This window comes from Microtus pennsylvanicus, chromosome 15 (genome assembly GCF_037038515.1).
Source record: "Microtus pennsylvanicus isolate mMicPen1 chromosome 15, mMicPen1.hap1, whole genome shotgun sequence".
Classification (NCBI taxonomy): Eukaryota; Metazoa; Chordata; class Mammalia; order Rodentia; family Cricetidae; genus Microtus; species Microtus pennsylvanicus.
In genome coordinates this window covers 60593643-60601026 of record NC_134593.1, presented here as the reverse complement: position 1 = coordinate 60601026, position 7384 = coordinate 60593643, and the positions used below count along the sequence as shown (strand labels likewise).

Genomic DNA, 7384 nt, shown 5'->3' with positions numbered 1-7384 from the left:
CTGGTACACTTGCTGACCTATGACTCAAACTTGAAGTTAGAAAGATCAAATTACACTGCTCATTTTTGTCTGGCTGAAGTCTTCATCTCTTAGCATAATATGTCAAATTAGGAAGGTACTCTTTTATAAGTAAGAAAAGATAAAGAAAAAGAGAGAATACCTTCCCAGGCACAATTTTTTTTTCCATTCTAACTAGAAACATGCGAATTATTTGTCCCTCTCATTACACTGTACAGAATTTTTAATTATAACTTATATATATATTATAAAAAGCATAATATATAGAGAGATAGATGTTCATACACATGAAAGGAATTTAATATTATATAGCAGTTTTGCTTCTTTTTTGACGGTCCTAAATTGTTTATTGGGTATGAATTGTACAAACATTACGTGAATTAGCGGTAACGGTGGAGCTGCAGAGTGTTGCGCCTTCTCCAGGCTGCGCGGTGAGAGCCACCAATAGTGTGGTGGAACTTGTGGCCCTTTCCAAGGCCACGGCTCTTGTGGCCTGAACACGTCAGCTCATGCATCTCTCTGTGCTTGTAGACCGGTTTGGTGATCCACTGGGTGTCAGGGTTTCCTCTGATAGCTTTATGGAATGGATCGACGAGGATAACCTCAAAAAATTTATATGTGAAATCTTTGCCAACCCAGTAAGAATTCAGGACTCTGAGAGCCCCACAGTGGCGTCCAGCTCTCTCCTCAGCAACAGACTGAAGGCTTCGGGCAAACATGTTCACACCATGATGAACAGGCTTGCTGTAGGTGGCACCCTTGGGGACCGGGTGTTTGCGGCCACCATGGCGGACGTGAATCCTGTATATGACATAAACTTGCTTGGCCTTGTAGCCCAGCCTCCGTGCTTTGTCGGGCCGGACAGCTGGCGGTACTGCCAGCAGCGGACCCTCAGCAGAATGCGCATCACGTCCGACTGCTTCTTCTGCCACAGCTCCTGGATGTACTTGTATGCGCCCATCTTGGCTCACCTGATGGCCGCCGCCAGAGGAAAGGAGCAGTTTTGCTTCTTAAGAATTATTTTGTATCTATTACTCACTGGAAATAAGATACTTTATAATTAAAATATTTAGGAATTATACCCTAGTAAAGAAAATTTAATTTCTCAGTTTTATATTTTTCCGTCCATAAGATGTGTTATTTATGAAAAATCTTAATTTATCAATGGAACTATATTAATATCTATTTCCAATAAGTAAATTGTACTTCATTATGGAAAAGCTTTGTTTTATTTCCCCTACTTGAAATTCCTGCTATGTGTACATTAATTGCTAAAAAAAAGTTTGCAGTTATTCTACAATACAAAATGTTATGTTTTATGTTATATAATGGGATTTTCTTAAAGCTAATTTACTATTTCATTCCATTGCTGCAACAAATATTCACAAAACATTTTGCAGCATCCTGGCACTGAATGCAGGACTGTGACTTATGAATATGCTAATGAGATTGCATTCAACACTGGCAGAAATTCAGGATTCAAATACAATTATTGTCCTGGCAGTCCTCAGTGCTATCACACCAACCCTGACAAGGAAAATTTAAGTCAATTAATATAAGATATAGCTTTTGAATTGCAATGTGGAAAATGATCAACATCACTACAATTTAGCAATTACGATATGTTAGTTACTACAATAATTTTTTTCATTAATATTAGAATACTCGACAGAAATTAATAGCAGTAGTTTTCATGTGTTAGTATTATTATGTTTCTGAAAGTTCATTTCCTCTACACTATTTGTTCTAACAGTAACTCCTAGAATGATTTTATTCCTTGTTTCAAAGCAGCCTTGGATACCAGAAGCTTTTCTCAGCCATTTGCACACCCTGTTCTTACTGGTGAACCAAATGTTTAATGGAATCACTGTAGAGTTACACTTGGTTCAAATTTCAAAGCAGTGCTTTCCTCAGATGTGATAGCATGCCCTTAGTTTTTCAGTTGCTGCAGAACAAATTGACTTCGTGTAAACCTCTTGATTATGCAGTGTCAGACAGTTCTTTCAAACGTAAACCATATCAGTATTCAGGCCTTTGCTGAAAACTGTCTCCTCTTTGGTTGCCATGAAACAAAGGAGGGACAAACTGAAGAGCGGTCTGCCTAAAGTCAAACAGTCCTAAAACCAAAGCATTCTCCTCCATCATGGGGAGATTCACAGGATGCCTAACTTTCCCTATGTGATTTCAAGGGAGTTGTTGTCATTGCTGTTACCTTTAAATCTTCATATGTTTTTTTTTATTATTTATTTATTTATTAAAGATTTCTGTCTCCTCCAATCAACTCCCCCTCTCTCACAGCCCGAAGAGCAGACCGGGTTCCCTGCCCTGTGGGGAGTCCAAGGACCTCCCACCTCCTTCCAGATCTAGTAAAGTGAACATCCAAACAGCCTAGGCTCCCACAAAGCCAGTACGTGCAGTAGGATCAAAACCCAATGTCATTGGTTCTTGACTTCTCAGCAGTCCTCATTCATAACTTTAGTTGTTTCTCCACTGTCCAACAGATTATTGACATGTCTATACAAAAACAATAAAGTCAGTGTTAACACCTGGTAAGTTACTTAGACTTCTCTTCTGCCTTAGTGTTGACACAAAAAATCATCATCCAAATCTGAAACCAGTTGTTTTTGAAGCAGTAGTAATAAAAATTAAGAATGCATATATCTTGGCTACAATGAATTTCTTCTGTCTGGCATTACTAGATAGGAAATGTTACAGCATATTCCAATATAAGTAAACCTTTAGAGTAATGGTTAATGATATATGTATTTGAAACTTATCATTCTGAATACATTAATAGAAAATATTTTATAATTCTAACTTTTGTCATGCTAATTTCAATTAATGATTTCTAAATAAACCAATCACTAATAATATTATAGTGTGCACATTAGCCAAGTTTTTTGTTTGTTTGTTTTATCAAAGGCCATTCACAAGGACATTTATTACTAGGGAGACATTTCCAAATTCAGTGACCATTGTAAGAAATGTGCTGTTGGTCCCACATGTCTTTCTATATCATTCGTGATTCTACAAGTTTTCAAGGAAACTGTTGGCATGCTTATCAGCGGTTCTAAAAATGTACAAGGTATGGTAATAGGTTTCATTCCATCAATAGCTTATTTCTGATAGGTTTTTCTTTTCTTCTTTCTTTTTCTTTTTGTTTGTTTTGTTTTGCTTTGCTTTTGAGACAGAATTTCTCTGTAGCTTTGATGCCTGTACTAGAGCAAGCTGTTGTAAACCAGGCTGGCCTCAAACTCACAGAGATACACCTTCCTCTGACTCGGATAGGGATGTGCCACCATTGCCCATCTATTTCTGAAGTTTTAGGAAAAGGAAATCATTACAGTAACCTTTAGAAGCTAACACAAAAGCAAAGGAACAATTGTGATGTGCAGCATATGAGCATAGCAGTGTTTATTGTCTGCTTTCATTCACATTGAACATAGCATTGGTGACAGTACGGTGTACTGTTCATTAATTATTTGGAAGTAAAGTGAGTATTAAATGTTTGAAAACAACAGTCAGTCATGGATGTGAAAGTCTCATATTACAATCCTAGATAATCAATAGGTAATTGCAAATTTTGCTACAATTTTAAAGTTCAGATGAGTTATAGTTAAAGAGGGCATTGAGACCAAAATAATCTCAACTATTTTGTTTTCTAAAAGTAATCTAAACTAACCAAGGAAAATAGTTCATCTGAAAATCACCAACGTTATCAATACATGCAATTTGGAATATTCTCAGTATGTGTGTTTCTTCCTCTCTGGCCTTCCAGAACTGATTTAAGAACAACCTTAAGACATTCACCACTTACAGACTTCACACTCAAGACCTTCTGTGCACTCCATGAATTCTTGTAAATTAGAAATGAACATAGTTAGTACCAATTTATAACTAAAAATGTGGTTAAATGAAGTTCAGAAAATCAAATGTTTGCTATGAAAGAGAACTAAATTCAATCTAACTATGTTTTGCCCAATTCTGTCATTCCTTTAGCACCATCTACAATGCTTGTTTCATTATCCTGTTCAGTCATGTTGTATAATTTATTATCTTAATTTGAAAACAAAAAACACTGAAGTTTTTTCTTCTTTAGCTCATTATAGTAAAAATTATTTTTGACTTGAAATATATAAATTCAATTTATTTTTGTCACCACCAAATTTGCATGTTAATATTTTAATTATATATAAAATGGTAATGATATATAGAAAAATATATTTGCAGATTCCAGGGACATTTGCTTCTTGAGACTTTATGAATGCATGCATAGCTATTTCTTTAATCTGCCTCGTTTTCATTATTTTTAATCCCATTTTGAATTGCGCATGTAGTATTTGGCAAGCATTTCATCTATGACTGAGAGCCTGAACCTTTAAACACTGCTTATTAAGAGGCTGAGTTTAGTCTTTAATAGGTTAATAATGCTGTCCTATTATGTTTGGCACATATGACAGTAAGATTTCTCATAATTTTCAAGGGATTAGTTCCTTAAGAAGTCAATTATTTGGCTCTTTACTTCTCTTTTTCATTAAACTTTCCAACTGCTGCACAGTGGCACAACAGGGTCTTTGTCCACTGCTTAGAGGAACTATTTGTCAATTGTTTTGCTTCAAGGACTGCCTCCTTTGTCTGTGTTCTTCCACAGATCCAGAAAGTACCTCAACAAATAATAAAACTAAAAAAAAAAATGCAATTTTTATTCCTTGAGAATTTCATTACAGATGGAAAAGTTTTCTAACTGTGTATTTCAAAACGTACTTAATTGAGAACTAAAGGAAAATTCATTCTGCAGTTACACTGGGGACAGAGAGAAAGAGACACTTAAAAATAGAACGTTCTGAGAAAGAAAAAAAAGAGCTGACTTCTGGCTCTGGTAAAATGACAGTATTCGACAGGAGGCAAAAATGAAAGAGGAACAGAGAACTTCCAGTTTAATATCTGATAAAATCAGGTTAGAAATAGGATGCTCTTCTGAGTTTAGTAAAAACCAAAAGGTATTTTTGATGTTATGTAAACTAATCTTTGCCTTTCATAGGTGAAAAAAAATATTGCATCCTGGTGAAAATAAATTAAGTATTTGCTCACCCTCTAGAACAAGTGTCAACGAAGCACAAGATTAGACTAAGGTATAACTAAGGTTAGTGTTGTGATAAGTGGCTGAACATGGGAACACTGCATTACTTTTGTTGTTCAGTTAGTTTTTGCTTGTGATGAGCTAATGCCTCATTGGCTGTTAAATACAATGATGTGGTTAATGCTACCCATTCCTACGTACATAAGTGTGGAGGAGGTAATCTATAAATTTTTTATCTACACTCTTTCAGTCTCCAGGTCTCTAGTGAATTTGTTACTTGTGAATAAATTTATAAGAGATTTATAAAAGGTTTGAAAATTTTCCTTTCATATGGGATGCTAACTAAATTCTGAAAACAAAACCCTGCTTAATCCCTGTTTTGATTTATTTGTTCTTTTTCTTTTCTATCTTTGGTTCAATCACAAATAATGGTTATTAAGGGTTGTGTTTTGACGTGTGGCTCATTTGTCAGCTTCAGTGCCAGAGTGATGTAGTTGAAGGTGCAGCATATAAACTATAACATGTTTACTACTTGTCATTTAAAGACAAACCATTTGATTCTCCATGAATTAGTAACAATTAGCTTACTTAGAAATAGCACATGGAGTTTGAAAAACTGGATTGCAAAAAAAAACTTGTACAGGATGCATGCAATGCTATACATGTTGGAAATGTATTTCAAAAAACAGTGAATGGTCCCCAGAAGAAATAAAACATTTCCTACTTGTTGAGAAATGTATTGAGCGATGCTTCTTTTGGTGTTTACTCTTTCTATAAATTAATTTTCTTCCTGAATTTGTTCTTTAGTGGATCCAGGAGAATGTGAATGACTAACATGAGCCGACATGTTCAAAGAAGCTAGAAAAAACATTCTGAGAATAGAGAGAAACTTTTCCTAACAAAACAAAGCAGTTTGTTGAAAATATAATTAACCTTGCATCTCTCTCTTCTTTGACTACACTGAAAACATATTTTCCTTTGGGAAAATATCCCTTTTTATATTCAGTGCTGAAAGATTGTGCTGTTCTCAGGGTATGGCTACATTGAGGGACAGTAACTTCAGGGTCCCCTCCTTATGTTTGTTTAGTGATGTCTGTCTTCACAGAGAGAAGGACCCACCATCTGTGGGGCAGTGCAAAATGTTATTCAGGGACTTCAAGTTTCTTGATATCTGTGCATGAAATGTCAGTAAGGCCAACTTACATGCTGTGTCAAACATACTGTGTATGTTTCCATAGAATCAAATGCACTGAGTGATCCTCATATACATTAAATATTTGCATGATATTTTTCTAATTTTACTCCACTCATTGTTTCTCAGAATATTCATATTGAGGAATTTATAATTTTTACAATAAAAACATTATATATAGTTATGAACCATAAAGGTAATTTATGCTTATACTTAATTACTGTCACTGTAGCAAATTCATGTTGAATAGGAAATTTAAAATAATTCATTGAATGATGTCATTAGTGTTCCTTTATTACATGGAGGCTACAATGCAGAAGTATTGGGTGATGTTTTCAAGTTGATATTTCTGAACTTTGGGATTTCTTGGGAGTTTGTATACAGACAAAAGAGGGTAGGTGGGAAGAACTAGAGGAAAAAATAGAAAGGGGATGATGTAATTCTATCTCAAATAAAAACATACAACAAAAGGAAAGAATAAAAGAATGGTTTAGACCCATTCTCAGCTACTCCTAAATAGCATATATCTACCCATGTCTATTATCTATTACAGCATACATAGGATTTTACTTGTAATATGAATAGCTTAACATTGCAAACACATGTGAATACCATAGGCAAACGTAATTTTTCAAGGGCACTTAGTAAGAAAAATAGTGATATTAAATTATATATATTTTATATGTAGGCTGCTCTAGTACATATCCTCAGAAGGATTTGCTGAGAAAGTTACTTTGAATAATATGACACATAAATTTAGGTCAACCTCTCTGTGAGGCAGCATAATAATTAGTGAATCAATGAACAGGAAACTATCTTTCTGTTCCAGGTGAAAAGAAATGTGTGAACATATATGTGCACACACTTGTACGCTCTTAAACAAGCATAGAACAGGGAAAAACATCAAAAACACAGAAGAGAGAATCTGTCCTACTTTATTTTCCAGATACTGAGATAGCTGGGTGAAAAGGATCTGGCCGCTAATGAGAAATTTCTTGTCCTAAGATTAATCATTGTCTTGTCATTAGCTCCATTTTGAGAATTATTGGAAACCTTCTATACTTACCTAAACTGAAGCAAATAAAAATAGAATC

General features: G+C 34.8%; 1 pseudogene; it reads right to left on the bottom strand.

Annotated features, from left to right (window-relative positions):
- Positions 1–348: 348 nt before the first annotated feature.
- LOC142836119 (large ribosomal subunit protein eL15-like) lies at positions 349–979 on the bottom strand (annotated as a pseudogene).
- Between the last annotated feature and the right edge of the window lie 6405 nt (positions 980–7384).